Raw genomic sequence first — 17,091 nt, forward strand, 5'->3', positions numbered from 1 at the left:
ATGTCAATATAAAAATAAGGAGATGTGGTATGATTGCCAATGAGACAACTATCCACCAAATTTCAAATAAAGTGGATGTTAGCAATTATAGGCAATTGTACGTCCTTCGACAATGAGAAAAACCCATACTGTATACTCAGCTATAAAAGGAAGCATGTACAGTAGGTTCAGGATGAGAACAAATTAAACAACATATCCAACACAAAGCCCACAGATGGAGAAACTTGGTCCAATTTCTACACTCTGCTATTCAGGCTGGAGTATTTAAGAGTAAATATGGAGAGTGAAAACATAAGGCTGTTACTACATTAAGATCAGAGGTAATGTTTAAAGGGAATGTGGAAAGTGAAATTTTTATAGGCTTTATACTGATCTGCCATTTCTGCCATGCTTCTTTATTTAACACTGAATCTGTCAATATTGAATTTTATAATATAGTATAAATGTAGTCATCTTCATACAAAATATGTGAAACTCAAATTGACATAATATATATTTAACTTACAGTCTAAGCAAACATTTGTATATTATTCAAATTTGAAAACATTATTTAAACCACTGGAACCTAATAATTTTTTTTTAATTAATCTTGCAGATGAAGACAACAATTTTATTGAGGATCCTAAAAAAATCCCTGATGGTCAGGATAATGGTTATTTTGATGAAGATGATTTTAACAGTGTTGCTGATAAAACAGGAGATTTCTGGGATGGTAATATTTCTAATATAGCAACAACAACTTTTAAGACAACTCCTTTATTTTTTATACCTTTTTTGCAAAATAGACATCTTACATCTGTCACCTTTTATATCGTAAGCATATAAGCACTGCATGAAATTAAAGTAAATCAGCAAAAATATGAAAGGTTTTATTTTAGTTTGAAGTGAAATTTGATGTACTCCATTAGTTGTAAGATGGTGAAGTGATAAGATGATGACTAACTATCCACAACTGATGCAACAAATGCACTATCTAAACATTCTGTAAACCATTTGTTTATATTTTTATCTTCTTTCAGAACCAATGTTTAACAAGCATCCTTTGATAAAAGACAAGTTTGTAACAAAGAATTATAGAAGTCCAGTAGCAGACGAGACTAAATTAATGGGATTCTATAGCTGGGTTCTCTTTGTGACACTTTTGTTTCTTATAATGTTTGTCCTGTTTACACAACATAGACCAAGGGTAAGTCTGTAATTAGTAATCACATGATTTGTGATATTATAATGTTTGCTCCGTTTACACAACATAGACCAAGGGTAAGTCTGTAATTAGTAGTCACATGATTTGTGACATTATAATGTTTGTACTATTTACACAACATAGACCAAGGGTAAGTCTGTAATTAGTAGTCACATGATTTGTGACATTATAATGTTTGTCCTGTTTACACAACATAGACCAAGGGTAACTCTGTAATTAGTAGTCACATGATTTGTGACATTATAATGTTTGTTCTATTTACACAACATAGACCAAGGGTAAGTCTATAATTAGTAGTCACATGATTTGTGACATTATAATGTTTGTTCTATTTACACAACATAGACCAAGGGTAAGTCTGTAATTAGTAGTCACATGAGTTGTGACATTATAATGTTTGTACTATTTACACTACATAGACCAAGGGTAAGTCTATAATTAGTAGTCACATGATTTGTGACATTATAATGTTTGTTCTATTTACACAACATAGACCAAGGGTAAGTCTGTAATTAGTAGTCACATGATTTGTGACATTATAATGTTTGTACTATTTACACAACATAGACCAAGGGTAAGTCTGTAATTAGTAGTCACATGATTTGTGACATTATAATGTTTGTTCTATTTACACAACATAGACCAAGGGTAAGTCTGTAATTAGTAGTCACATGATTTGTGACATTATAATGTTTGTACTATTTACACAACATAGACCAAGGGTAAGTCTGTAATTAGTAGTCACATGAAATGTGACATTATAGTGTGTGTACTATTTACACAACATAGACCAAGGGTAAGTCTGTAATTAGTAGTCACATGATTTGTGACATTATAATGTTTGTTCTATTTACACAACATAGACCAAGGGTAAGTCTGTAATTAGTAGTCACATGATTTGTGACATTATAATGTTTGTTCTATTTACACAACATAGACCAAGGGTAAGTCTGTAATTAGTAGTCACATGATTTGTGACATTATAATGTTTGTACTATTTACACAACATAGACCAAGGGTAAGTCTATAATTAGTAGTCACATGATTTGTGACATTATAATGTTTGTACTATTTACACAACATAGACCAAGGGTAAGTCTATAATTAGTAGTCACATGATTTGTGACATTATAATGTTTGTACTATTTACACAACATAGACCAAGGGTAAGTCTGTAATTAGTAGTCACATGAAATGTGACATTATAATGTTTGTACTATTTACACAACATAGACCAAGGGTAAGTCTATAATTAGTAGTCACATGATTTGTGACATTATAATGTTTGTACTATTTACACAACATAGACCAAGGGTAAGTCTATAATTAGTAGTCACATGATTTGTGACATTATAATGTTTGTACTATTTACACAACATAGACCAAGGGTAAGTCTGTAATTAGTAGTCACATGAAATGTGACATTATAATGTTTGTACTATTTACACAACATAGACCAAGGGTAAGTCTATAATTAGTAGTCACATGATTTGTGACATTATAATGTTTGTTCTATTTACACAACATAGACCAAGGGTAAGTCTGTAATTAGTAGTCACATGAGTTGTGACATTATAATGTTTGTACTATTTACACAACATAGACCAAGGGTAAGTCTGTAATTAGTAGTCACATGATTTGTGACATTATAATGTTTGTTCTATTTACACAACATAGACCAAGGGTAAGTCTATAATTAGTAGTCACATGATTTGTGACATTGTAATGTTTGTACTATTTACACAACATAGACCAAGGGTAAGTCTGTAATTAGTAGTCACATGAAATGTGACATTATTGTGTTTGTACTATTTACACAACATAGACCAAGGGTAAGTCTGTAATTAGTAGTCACATGAAATGTGACATTATAATGTTTGTACTATTTACACAACATAGACCAATGGTAAGTCTGTAATTAGTAGTCACATGATTTGTGACATTATAATGTTTGTTCTATTTACACAACATAGACCAAGGGTAAGTCTGTAATTAGTAGTCACATGATTTGTGACATTATAATGTTTGTACTATTTACACAACATAGACCAAGGGTAAGTCTGTAATTAGTAGTCACATGATTTGTGACATTATAATGTTTGTACTATTTACACAACATAGACCAAGGGTAAGTCTATAATTAGTAGTCACATGATTTGTGACATTATAATGTTTGTACTATTTACACAACATAGACCAAGGGTAACTCTGTAATAAGTAGTCACATGATTTGTGACATTATAATGTTTGTACTATTTACACAACATAGACCAAGGGTAAGTCTGTAATTAGTAGTCACATGATTTGTGACATTATAATGTTTGTTCTATTTACACAACATAGACCAATGGTAACTGGGTAATTAGTAGTCATATGATTTGTGACATTATAATGTTTGTTCTATTTACACAACATAGACCAAGGGTAAGTCTGTAATTAGTAGTCAAATGAAATGTGACATTATAATGTTTGTACTATTTACACAACATAGACCAAGGGTAAGTCTATAATTAGTAGTCACATGATTTGTGACATTATAATGTTTGTTCTATTTACACAACATAGACCAAGGGTAAGTCTGTAATTAGTAGTCACATGAAATGTGACATTATAATGTTTGTACTATTTACACAACATAGACCAAGGGTAAGTCTATAATTAGTAGTCACATGATTTGTGACATTATAATGTTTGTACTATTTACACAACATAGACCAAGGGTAAGTCTATAATTAGTAGTCACATGATTTGTGACATTATAATGTTTGTTCTATTTACACAACATAGACCAAGGGTAAGTCTGTAATTAGTAGTCACATGAGTTGTGACATTATAATGTTTGTACTATTTACACAACATAGACCAAGGGTAAGTCTGTAATTAGTAGTCACATGATTTGTGACATTATAATGTTTGTTCTATTTACACAACATAGACCAAGGGTAAGTCTATAATTAGTAGTCACATGATTTGTGACATTGTAATGTTTGTACTATTTACACAACATAGACCAAGGGTAAGTCTGTAATTAGTAGTCACATGAAATGTGACATTATTGTGTTTGTACTATTTACACAACATAGACCAAGGGTAAGTCTGTAATTAGTAGTCACATGAAATGTGACATTATAATGTTTGTACTATTTACACAACATAGACCAATGGTAAGTCTGTAATTAGTAGTCACATGATTTGTGACATTATAATGTTTGTTCTATTTACACAACATAGACCAAGGGTAAGTCTGTAATTAGTAGTCACATGATTTGTGACATTATAATGTTTGTACTATTTACACAACATAGACCAAGGGTAAGTCTGTAATTAGTAGTCACATGATTTGTGACATTATAATGTTTGTACTATTTACACAACATAGACCAAGGGTAAGTCTATAATTAGTAGTCACATGATTTGTGACATTATAATGTTTGTACTATTTACACAACATAGACCAAGGGTAACTCTGTAATAAGTAGTCACATGATTTGTGACATTATAATGTTTGTACTATTTACACAACATAGACCAAGGGTAAGTCTGTAATTAGTAGTCACATGATTTGTGACATTATAATGTTTGTTCTATTTACACAACATAGACCAATGGTAACTGGGTAATTAGTAGTCATATGATTTGTGACATTATAATGTTTGTTCTATTTACACAACATAGACCAATGGTAACTGGGTAATTAGTAGTCACATGAGTTGTGACATTATAATGTTTGTTCTATTTACACAACATAGACCAAGGGTAAGTCTGTAATTAGTAGTCAAATGAAATGTGACATTATAATGTTTGTACTATTTACACAACATAGACCAAGGGTAAGTCTATAATTAGTAGTCACATGATTTGTGACATTATAATGTTTGTTCTATTTACACAACATAGACCAAGGGTAAGTCTGTAATTAGTAGTCACATGAAATGTGACATTATAATGTTTGTACTATTTACACAACATAGACCAAGGGTAAGTCTATAATTAGTAGTCACATGATTTGTGACATTATAATGTTTGTACTATTTACACAACATAGACCAAGGGTAAGTCTATAATTAGTAGTCACATGATTTGTGACATTATAATGTTTGTTCTATTTACACAACATAGACCAAGGGTAAGTCTGTAATTAGTAGTCAAATGAAATGTGACATTATAATGTTTGTACTATTTACACAACATAGACCAAGGGTAAGTCTATAATTAGTAGTCACATGATTTGTGACATTATAATGTTTGTTCTATTTACACAACATAGACCAAGGGTAAGTCTGTAATTAGTAGTCACATGAAATGTGACATTATAATGTTTGTACTATTTACACAACATAGACCAAGGGTAAGTCTATAATTAGTAGTCACATGATTTGTGACATTATAATGTTTGTACTATTTACACAACATAGACCAAGGGTAAGTCTATAATTAGTAGTCACATGATTTGTGACATTATAATGTTTGTTCTATTTACACAACATAGACCAAGGGTAAGTCTGTAATTAGTAGTCACATGAAATGTGACATTATAATGTTTGTACTATTTACACAACATAGACCAAGGGTAAGTCTATAATTAGTAGTCACATGATTTGTGACATTATAATGTTTGTTCTATTTACACAACATAGACCAAGGGTAAGTATGTAATTAGTAGTCACATGAAATGTGACATTATAATGTTTGTACTATTTACACAACATAGACCAAGGGTAAGTCTATAATTAGTAGTCACATGATTTGTGACATTATAATGTTTGTTCTATTTACACAACATAGACCAAGGGTAAGTCTGTAATTAGTAGTCACATTAAATGTGACATTATAATGTTTGTACTATTTACACAACATAGACCAAGGGTAAGTCTATAATTAGTAGTCACATGATTTGTGACATTATAATGTGTGTACTATTTACACAACATAGACCAAGGGTAACTCTGTAATTAGTAGTCACATGATTTGTGACATTATAATGTTTGTACTATTTACACAACACAGACCAAGGGTAAGTCTATAATTAGTAGTCACATGATTTGTGACATTATAATGTTTGTTCTATTTACACAACATAGACCAAGGGTAAGTCTGTAATTAGTAGTCACATGATTTGTGACATTATAATGTTTGTTCTATTTACACAACATAGACCAAGGGTAAGTCTGTAATTAGTAGTCAAATGAAATGTGACATTATAATGTTTGTACTATTTACACAACATAGACCAATGGTAAGTGGGTAATTAGTAGTCACATGATTTGTGACATTATAATGTTTGTTCTATTTACACAACATAGACCAAGGGTAAGTCTGTAATTAGTAGTCACATTATATGTGACATTATAATGTTTGTACTATTTACACAACATAGACCAAGGGTAAGTCTGTAATTAGTAGTCAAATGAAATGTGACATTATAATGTTTGTACTATTTACACAACATAGACCAAGGGTAAGTCTGTAATTAGTAGTCACATGATTTGTGACATTATAATGTTTGTTCTATTTACACAACATAGACCAAGGGTAAGTCTGTAATTAGTAGTCAAATGAAATGTGACATTATAATGTTTGTACTATTTACACAACATAGACCAAGGGTAAGTCTGTAATTAGTAGTCACATTATATGTGACATTATAATGTTTGTACTATTAATACAACATAGACCAAGGGTAAGTCTGTAATTAGTAGTCACATGATTTGTGACATTATAATGATTGTCCTGTTTACACAACATAGACCAAGGGTAAGTCTGTAATTAGTAGTCACATGATTTGTGACATTATAATGTTTGTACTATTTACACAACATAGACCAATGGTAAGTGGGTAATTAGTAGTCACATGATTTGTGACATTATAATGTTTGTCCTGTTTACACAACATAGACCAAGGGTAAGTCTGTAATTAGTAGTCACATGATTTGTGACATTATAATGTTTGTACTATTTACACAACATAGACCAATGGTAAGTGGGTAATTAGTAGTCACATGATTTGTGACATTATAATGTTTGTCCTGTTTACACAACATAGACCAAGGGTAAGTCTGTAATTAGTAGTCACATGATTTGTGACATTATAATGTTTGTACTATTTACACAACATAGACCAATGGTAAGTGGGTAATTAGTAGTCACATGATTTGTGACATTATAATGTTTGTCCTGTTTACACAACATAGACCAAGGGTAAGTCTGTAATTAGTAGTCACATGATTTGTGACATTATAATGTTTGTACTATTTACACAACATAGACCAATTGTAAGTGGGTAATTAGTAGTCACATGATTTGTGACATTATAATGTTTGTCCTGTTTACACAACATAGACCAAGGGTCAGTCTGTAATTAGTAGTCACATGATTTGTGACATTATAATGTTTGTACTATTTACACAACATAGACCAAGGGTAAGTCTGTAATTAGTAGTCACATGATTTGTGACATTATAGTGTTTGTCCTGTTTACAAAAAATAGACCAAGGGTAAGTCTGTAATTAGAAGTCACATGATTAGTTCTTTCTCAATATGTAAAGATTTCCTAAAATATCCATTTTTATACGACCGCAAACAATTTGAGATCATATATTGCTATCACGTCGTCATCGAAGACATTTGGTTTCCAGATAATAACTTTAGTTTAAGTGAATGGATCTCTATGAAAGTTAAGCAAAATGTTCAATATTACAAAAGAAAGGTTCAGATTGTTTTTGGGGGTGATGGTCCCAACCATTTAGGAATAAGTGGCCAAAAAGGGGCCCAAAACAAGCATTTTTCTAGTTTCAGGACAATAACTTGTTTACAAGTATTTTGATTGCTCTGAAATTGTACCACAAGGTTCAATACCACAAGTAGAAGGTTGGGATTCATTTTGGGGGTAATTGCCCAACCGTTCTGGAATTAGGGGCCAAAACAAGCATTTTTCTAGTTTTCAGACAATAACTTGTGTTTAAGTGTATGGATATCTCTTAAATTTTAGCACATTTTACAAAAAGAAAATTGCATCAAATATGATATTTTTTTTTGGAAGGGGGGGGGGTAAAAAAAATTGGGGGGGGGGGGGGGGCAATATAAATTCAAATCATATAACCAATTTCAAGTTCTTTGACTACATTTATTCTGTGTCAGAAACCTATTATGTGTCAAATATTTAATTACAATCCAAATTCAGACCTGTATCAAGCTTGAATATTGTGTCCATTTTTGCCCCAACTGTTCAGGGTTGGACCTCTGCGGTCGTATCCAGCTATGCTCGGCAAAGCACATTTACTTTTTAACTAAAATTACTCATATGAACATAAAGTACATTTTTTCCAAAATGCCCTGAAAATCCCTGATCTTATATTTGATTTAAACATAACATTGTTTCTCCATGTCAGACTTTTTGAGATTTTCCTTTCTAACAAACATGGCAATACATTTACTGTAATACCATGAATACAGTAGGAGCTGTTTAATGTTCACTTCAGTTTGGTCTTATATTTTCAGACCTTTATTTTATACTTTTCAGTCGAGATGGTTTGGACTTGGAAGACGATATAGATCATCATCAAAATCTGTAGCGTATTGATGTTGGACGGAGTATTAATCCACATATTGTTTATGATTTCAGTGTGGACTTCTATATGGATCAAGGAACCGACACAGGAGGCCATCTGTTTCTACAGAAGAAGGAAAAACTCTCATGAAAAATATGTATACTTAATTTATACTTAAACTTATACTAAAAAAAATTTGAGAACTACTTAATATTTATATTTCTTTCACTACCTTGTGGGTATTAACAACTCCATTTCCTATTTTATTTTACTGATTTTTCTTTTGCTTTTGAATTTTGAAAGTATTGCTTTAGCTTTTATTGTTTACAATAAGTGGGAGAGAAAAAGTAATCTGTGGAGATTTTTTTCTGTATACTTGTTTATTTTATTTTTAATGTCCTTATTGGTTTTGATTGACATAAATGTAAGAGGGAAAAATGATCTGTGGAATCATATTTCTGTATGCTTAAAATCACAAAAGATCTCACATTTTATGTGTTTACATTTTAAGGTCTGCAAGTATCATTTTGGTTACATTATACTTTAAATTCAGAAATTATTGCATGTATTAAATATAAAGATTTTTAAAGACTGAACAAAAAGATTAGTTATCACAGTTCAGGAAAAGTTTCAAACAGATATATGTATCAGATATTAGAATGCAAGTTCTTCTTACTGTGATACTCACCTAGTCACATTAATAAAAACTTTGCAATTATTTCTGAATTTACAGTATATCATTTGAAAGCAGAGAAAGAAATATTTTTTGGCAGCCTATTTTTAGCTCACCTGACCTGAAAGGTGAAGTGAGCTTTTCTCATCACTTTGCGTCCGTCGTCCGTCGTCCGTCGTCCTGCGTCCGTCGTCCGTAAACTTTTACAAAAATCTTCTCCTCTGAAACTACTGGGCCAAATTTGACCAAACTTGGCCACAATCATCATTGGGGTATCTAGTTTAAAACATGTGTCCGGTGACCCGGCCAACCAACCAAGATGGCCGCCATGGCTAAAAATAGAACATAGAGGTAAAATGTAGATTTTGGCTTATATCTCTGAAACCAAAGCATTTAGAGCAAATCTGACATGGGGTAAAATTGTTTATTAGGTCAAGATCTATCTGCCCTGAAATTTTCAGATGAATCGGACAACCTGTTGTTGGGTTGCTGCCCCTGAATTGGTAATTTTAAGGAAATTTTGCCGTTTTTGGTTATCATCTTGAATATTATTATAGATAGAGATAAACTGTAAACAGCAATAATGTTCAGCAAAGTAAGATCTACAAATAAGTCAACTAGACCAAAATGGTCAGTTGACCCCTTAAGGAGTTATTGCCCTTTATAGTCAATTTTTAACCATTTTTCGTAAATTTTTGTAATCTTTTACAAAAATCTTCTCCTCTGAAACTACTAAGACAAATTTAACCAAACTTGTCCACAATCATCATTAGGGTATCTTGTTTAAAAAATGTGTACGATGACCACGCCCGTGAACCAAGATGGCCGACATGGCTAAAAAATAGTACATAGGGTAAAATGCAGTTTTTGGCTCATATCTTTGAAACCAAAGCATTTAGAGCAAATCTGATGAGTATAAAATTGTTCATTAGGTCAAGATCTATCTGCCCTGAAATTTTCTTACCAATCAGGCAACCCGTTGTTGGTTGCTGCCCCTGAATTGGTAATTTTAAGGAAATTTTGCTGTTTTTGGTTATTATCTTGAATATTATTATAGATAGAGATAAACTGTAAACAGCAATAATGTTCAGCAAAGTAAGATCTACAAATAAGTCAACTTGACCAAAATTGTCAGTTGACCCCTTAAGGAGTTATTGCCCTTTATAGTCAATTTTTAACCATTTTTCGTAAATTTTTGTAATTTTTTACAAAAATCTTCTCCTCTGAAACTACTACGACAAATTTAACCAAACTTGTCCACAATCATCATTAGGGTATCTAGTTTAAAAGATGTGTCCGATGACCCCGCCCACGAACCAAGATGGCCGACATGGCTAAAAAATAGTACATAGGGTAAAATGCAGTTTTTGGCTCATATCTCTGAAACCAAAGCATTTAGAGCAAATCTGACATGGGGGTAAAATTGTTTATTAGGTCAAGATCTATCTGCCCTGAAATTTTCAGACCAATCAGGCAACACATTGTTGGGTTGCTGCCCCTGAATTGGTAATTTTAAGAAAATTTTGCAGCTTTTGGTTATTATCTTGAATATTATTATAGATAGAGATAAACTGTAAACAGCAATAATGTACAGCAAAGTTAGATCTACAAATAAGGCAACATGACCAAAATTGTCAATTGACCCCTTAAGGAGTTATTGCCCTTTATAGTCAATTTTTTACAATTTTCATAAATTTTGTAAATTTTTGTAAATTTTTACAAAGTATTTTCCACTGTATCTACCGGGCCAAGTTCATTATAGATAGAGATAATAGTAAGGAGCAAGAATGTTCAGTAAAGTAAGATCTACAAACACATCACCATCACCAAAACACATCACCATCACCAAAACACATCACCATCACCAAAACACAATTTTGTCATGAATCCATCTGTGTCCTTTGTTTAATATGCACATAGACCAAGGTGAGCGACACAGGCTCTTTAGAGCCTCTAGTTATTGAAGAACTGGTCATTATCGTGATATATGGACTGCCCACAGGACAGTGGTATTGACTAAGACAGAGATAATGACTGATCTGTAGGCAGTCAATACCACTGCCATAAGGGCAGTCCATGTATCACGATAATGACCAGTTCTTCAATAAATATTATGTTTATTTCATTGAGGAACCATGTTTTTAAAAATTCTCATAAATTCAAATTGTTCAAAGCAGACTCGAGTTATTGTACGATTTCTATAGGAAAGAGTGAAGACCAGTCATATTGATAACTATAAGTCAGTACCGTTCATTTAAATGCAATTTTTCAGTATATGAATACAAAATAAAGTTTTCCATAATTTTATAATTCTTGTTGCTGAGTAGTTTTTCTCTATCAGCATTGGAAATTACGGCAAAACGATCATTTGAGTTGTCTGCAGCAGGTGTGTCTTCCAGTTCAGCCATGTTCCAAACGTCTGAATCGCGATTGCGGTTTTTTATTAAAGGGACATCACTCTAAACAGAGAAACCACGCCCCATTGGTCATTAACATGTAAAAGTCCTTTAATGACCAGTTTTCTGGTACGTTTTTTTCTGTGAAAGACCGATGGAATTTTTTACTGAAGAATAAAGAATGTCATGTGGCCCCTTGTTATCCAATAAGAGAAGCTTATTCTCTACCAATATGAAATAATATTTGTTAGATATTTTACTTTAGGTAGATTCTATTCTATATCTGATTGAAATACAGATACTGTGTTCATGCTTCACTAAAAGGATCTGTTCTATTTTCTGTTTTAAAGATCTTTAGGCACCCTCAGGTTTTGTTGTAATATAAACACCTTAATAAATTGAAGCCAGAAACTTTATTTAGTGGTATAAACATTATCAGAACAGAAAGTAGGATGGAGATTTGACTCCATTCTTTGTGTAAAATTTTACCCTTAAGGCATACTAAGGCGATCTAGGAGTAAAATTTTAAAAAGATATAAAGCTTAATCATTATTTAAGTCACTTCTTATTTAAAATGTTTCCCCAAAAATTGCATTGAAAGAGTTTGTGATATTTTAGTGCTTATAATATATTACAATGTTGTCAGTGTTTGTTGGTCATGGTTGAGTGAGTATTAGAACATGAAGCTTATCACAAAGTGATTGAAATTTTCACAGGTTATTACTAATGATAGAATTTAGATATATTGTATTGGGAATATGGATTGTGATGTAAAGTTTTTATTTCAGTAGAATTATAGTAGCTCAAGTTTTGCCCCTATATGTTACTAAGGTGATACTGATATTAGTTGCACCATCAGAAAGGAGTTATGACAATTTGAACAATTTTAAATAAAGCTGCTAGGCCTTCTTCAATTTAAACCAGAATTATTGAAGCAGCTTGGCCTTCTTCAGTTGAAACCAGAACTATATCATGAAATTTGAATTTGCAAACAGCAAGACTTATTTCAAATTTTCACTGATTTCTTTTTGGTTTACATTAAAGGGCCTGTCAAACTTATCTTATTTAAGTTTAGAAGGATAAGTCTGAATATAGATGTCTTTGTATGACAATTAAGCTACCATAATTCTACTGCTGAGAAATATTGTACTTTATATAATTTAAATTTTTATTGTTGTTATTGTTAGAGTTTAGCACTTGTTTTTTTTTTCACATATTTTATGTTTTATTTTGATGACATTTATAACATATATTGAGGGAATTATCTATTTGGTTGTCATTACTCGTCACTAATATTCACATTCTTATATCATTATAAAGTCAATTTCACAATTGTATTTTTTTTTCATTGTTTGTAAAATTTTATGACATGGTGTAAGGAAATTTACAATGTAAAAATATTTATCTTCTTGTGTTACAGTGAGAATGCATATATTGTCAGCTTGCATGATATAATACTCATTTTTATCCAACATTTATATATAAAACTGTTGTTTTATGCCCCACCTAGGGGCATTATGTTTTTCGGTCTGTGCTTCAGTTTGTCCGTCCGTTCGTTTGTCCCCCTTCAGGTTAAAGTTTTTGGTCAAGGTAGTTTTTGATGAAGTTGAAGTCCAATCAACTTGAAACTTGGTACACATGTTCCCTATGATATGATCTTTCTAATATTTATGCCAAATTAGAGTTTTGACCCCAATTTCATGGTCCACTGAACATAGATATGATAGTGTGGGTGGAACATTCGTGTACTATGGACACATTCTTGTTTTATTTTATTTTATTCATTATTTTTTTCTTTTTTGTAAAAAAAAATGTTGGGCTAAAAGTGAAAAAGTTTCTGTTACAACATGTAGGTCAAGGGAAACAGATTACAGTTATATTTATGGAATATGATAGATTTCAATAAAAAAAGGAGGAATTGGTATATTTGAAAAGCTATTTTTAACTTACGGTAATATTTTCATCCATAGTGTCATTTTCATCCATATCATGAATATCACATGTACATGAATTAAAAGATTGTTTTCTAAATTGTTGATTAAGCCTGTATGAATGTGCCATGTTCTAAGATTTGCAGCTTTCGTTTTAATATATATATAATTGTGTGCCATTATAATAGGAATTACAAACTAGTTGCTATTATTGCAAAGTACTTTACTAGTCCCTTTTATTTAGAAAAGTTTATTTCATTATGAACAAATATTTCACATTGAACAAGGTTTTGTGTTAGCAGCAATTGATAGTTGTTACTAGTAGTAACTTGTGTGTATTTTTATGATCTCTTTGGATTTTATGTTGTTGTTAAATTGATTACTATACTTAATTATATATATAATGGTTTCATACATTGAAAAAAAATCAGATGTGGTATGATTGCCAATGAGACAATTATCAACCAGAGACCAAATAAAGAGGATATAGGGCCTTCAACAATGAGCAAAAGCCATACCGTATAGCAAGCTTTAAAAAGCCCTTTCATGACAAAATGTAAAAGAGTTTAAAAATGAAAGGAAAAGGCCTCATTTATGATAAAACAATAAACAAAAGAGCAGATATGCAGCCAACAACTACCACTGAATTACAGGCTCCTGGTTTGAGACGCACATACAGATTGAACAGGTTGAACATGTTTCTGACTATGTAACCCTCCCTTAACCTTAGACAATGGTAAAAAAGCAAAACAATGAACAAACAATCAGAAGGAAAAGTCTTTTGACTAAGGCCTATCATGTGATGTGATTTGACAAATCACAGCTTTCGAACAATATGATACATGTTTTATTATAAAAGATTTATAACCTGTCATGTATTACTCCTATGAGGGGCACCTCTACACTTATTATCATTTGTTTAAATACAAAATTGATGAGAAAAAATGAGATTATAAGGAAATATATGGTCCAATAATCTGATTTTGGTCTCTGACTAATGTTTGTTTTACTCAGGTTTATGTACCAAGCTTTCATATTGTACATTTGAATTGAGAATTACTTGTTTACAAGCTTTTCTAATAAATTTGTTATACGGGAAGTATTTTCTGATGAAATATTGAATATTCCCTATGTTGAAATCTATCAATACTTTTACAAAATCACTTTTATGCCCCACTGCAGTGAAGGGAGCATTAAGTGTTACCCTTGTCTATCCGTATGTACATCCAGAGATTGGTTTTCATTCTCTAACTTTAGTTTGCCTCAACCAAATGTTATGAAACTTATATACAATGCTTATTTCCAAGATTTGAATTTAGTGGCATCACTTTTACTGTTCTAGAGTCATGCCCCTTTACAAATTGTAAAATAGTTGAATTTTTGTTTCTGTTCTCTAACTTAAGTTAGCCTCAACCAAATGTTATGAAACTTAGACACAGTGCTAATTACCACAAAACTCAGATCAAGTTAGAATTTGGTTGGTGTCACTGTTACCCTTCTTGAGTTATGTCCCTTTATAACATTATATGCAAGCAGGAGCATCATCTCTGTCCCATGGACACATTCTCCATTTTTTTTTTTTATTTCAGTATTAATTTATATAGCAGGGTGCTTTTTATTGAATTTAGCTATGCAAGAGGGCAGTATTATCTATATATCTATTGAGGTGTATGGTCTTAACTTGTGAATATAATTATACCATACATATGTGTATTGGGAAGGTTCATTGTATATATGACATTTCATGGAATATTTGTATTCATTTTTTTTTCTATCAGTGCAAACAAAATTCCAGATAAAAAGGCTTATTATTAGTTTTTATTCTACCAATGTGACAATGTTTGATTATAAACTAGTTTGTTAACCAAGATATATGAATATTTTATTCACGATTCATAAATGCAATAGTTTATATTTTCACCTAATGAAATGTTTCATTATTTTGTTCAAGGTTTATCCAGATTATTGTTTCAGAATAATGATAATCAGTCCACCAACTCAAATTTATCCTGCAATTAGACATTTAACTATACAAATATCAATGTACAAAAATATGTGACACTTATATACTATATATACACATACTGTTTTTGGTTTTCTTCTTCTATACTGAGTGTTGTCCTAAACATGCATAAAATATTTGCCACTGGACAATCAATTATTCTGAGTGAAATGTAGTATTTGAATAACCATCACAATTCATTTTATGGTCCTTGGCATAGTCCGTATATGTTATTGCTTCCACTGCTACTTATTGAATATTTAACAACATAGACTATGTCAAGAAATCAAACCTGTAGAAGTACAAATAAGTTTTATATTGTTCCACATAGAAAATCTACTTTCTATGAAACAGTTTGTATGTATACTGTATATGTATTTGACTTTAAAAAAACATCAGCAATAACATCTAAATGCAAATCTTCTACAAATTCAAATGTTAAATGTTTGCTTTAAAATGAAAAAAAATATCCTTTTATAGTGAATTTTATAATCTGCAATAAAATTTTCTTTGAAGAGCTTTGTTAATATTCTAGCAGAGATAGACTAATGTATCTGTTATTAATACATAATTGGATAAACACAACTGTGACATACATGAATTATTTCCAAATTAGAATTATGATATTTTACTGTCTATCTGGTACTTACGATTAATGTAATGTGAAGTGATGAATATAAGAGAGAGAGAGAGAGAGAGAGAGCAGAAGTGTTACATAACCTCTGTGACTGGCTGGATCACAAAGGTGTTTTGTTAACAGCAAAATAAGGTGCAATAAAATTTTAATTTTGTTAAATTTGTTTGTTTATTTGTTTATGATCACCGTTAATATGAAATTTCAAGTTGACTTAATAGGTAAATTTTAGTCAGTATACACAAGCTGATACTGGTTGATACAAGCAAAAAAACCTAGAAAACATGAATTTATTTGATGCTCATGTAATTCCTCTTTTTTGTGTGTCTCTTCTTGAAAGAGCTGTGGATATGTAGTGTGTCATTCTGTTTACTGTTTACTAACTTTTTCTTTCACATCACAGTGCAAAGCTTTAAAAGGTGCATTGACACGATACAATGTTCCCTTCGATTTACATTGGGTTTTTATCTGTGCATCTGCTTTCTATAAAAATCGCACTGTGTGAACACTAAATCTTAAGTAGTTCGGTTAATGGAATGGAAATTCATATCTTGTCAATGCTATAAGATTTAACTAGCGGACGGTATCAAATTGGATGGAAAATCGTATCATGTAAACGCACCTTTAGTTTCAGTTGATATACATGCCTTCATGGATTTATCACTTGACACCAGTTAGTTCTGATTAGTTGCTTAATGATGTGG

General features: G+C 31.3%; 2 protein-coding genes across 5 annotated transcripts in view; both read left to right on the plus strand.

Moving 5' to 3' along the window:
* The window catches only part of LOC127708785 (myb-like protein O), a 74,121-nt gene extending 57,579 nt beyond the window's left edge, over positions 1 to 16,542 (plus strand). For both annotated transcript variants that reach the window (XR_007985384.1, XR_007985383.1), the window contains exon 7: positions 12,179 to 16,542. The gene's annotated coding sequence lies outside the window, so the exon portion shown is untranslated. The remainder of the gene's footprint in view (positions 1 to 12,178) is intronic.
* Positions 1 to 17,091, plus strand: part of LOC127708788 (carbonyl reductase [NADPH] 2-like) — a 107,061-nt gene that overhangs the window by 29,828 nt on the left and 60,142 nt on the right. The window lies entirely within an intron of this gene.

Source organism: Mytilus californianus, unplaced genomic scaffold (genome assembly GCF_021869535.1).
Source record: "Mytilus californianus isolate M0D057914Y unplaced genomic scaffold, xbMytCali1.0.p SCAF_7, whole genome shotgun sequence".
Taxonomy (NCBI): Eukaryota; Metazoa; Mollusca; class Bivalvia; order Mytilida; family Mytilidae; genus Mytilus; species Mytilus californianus.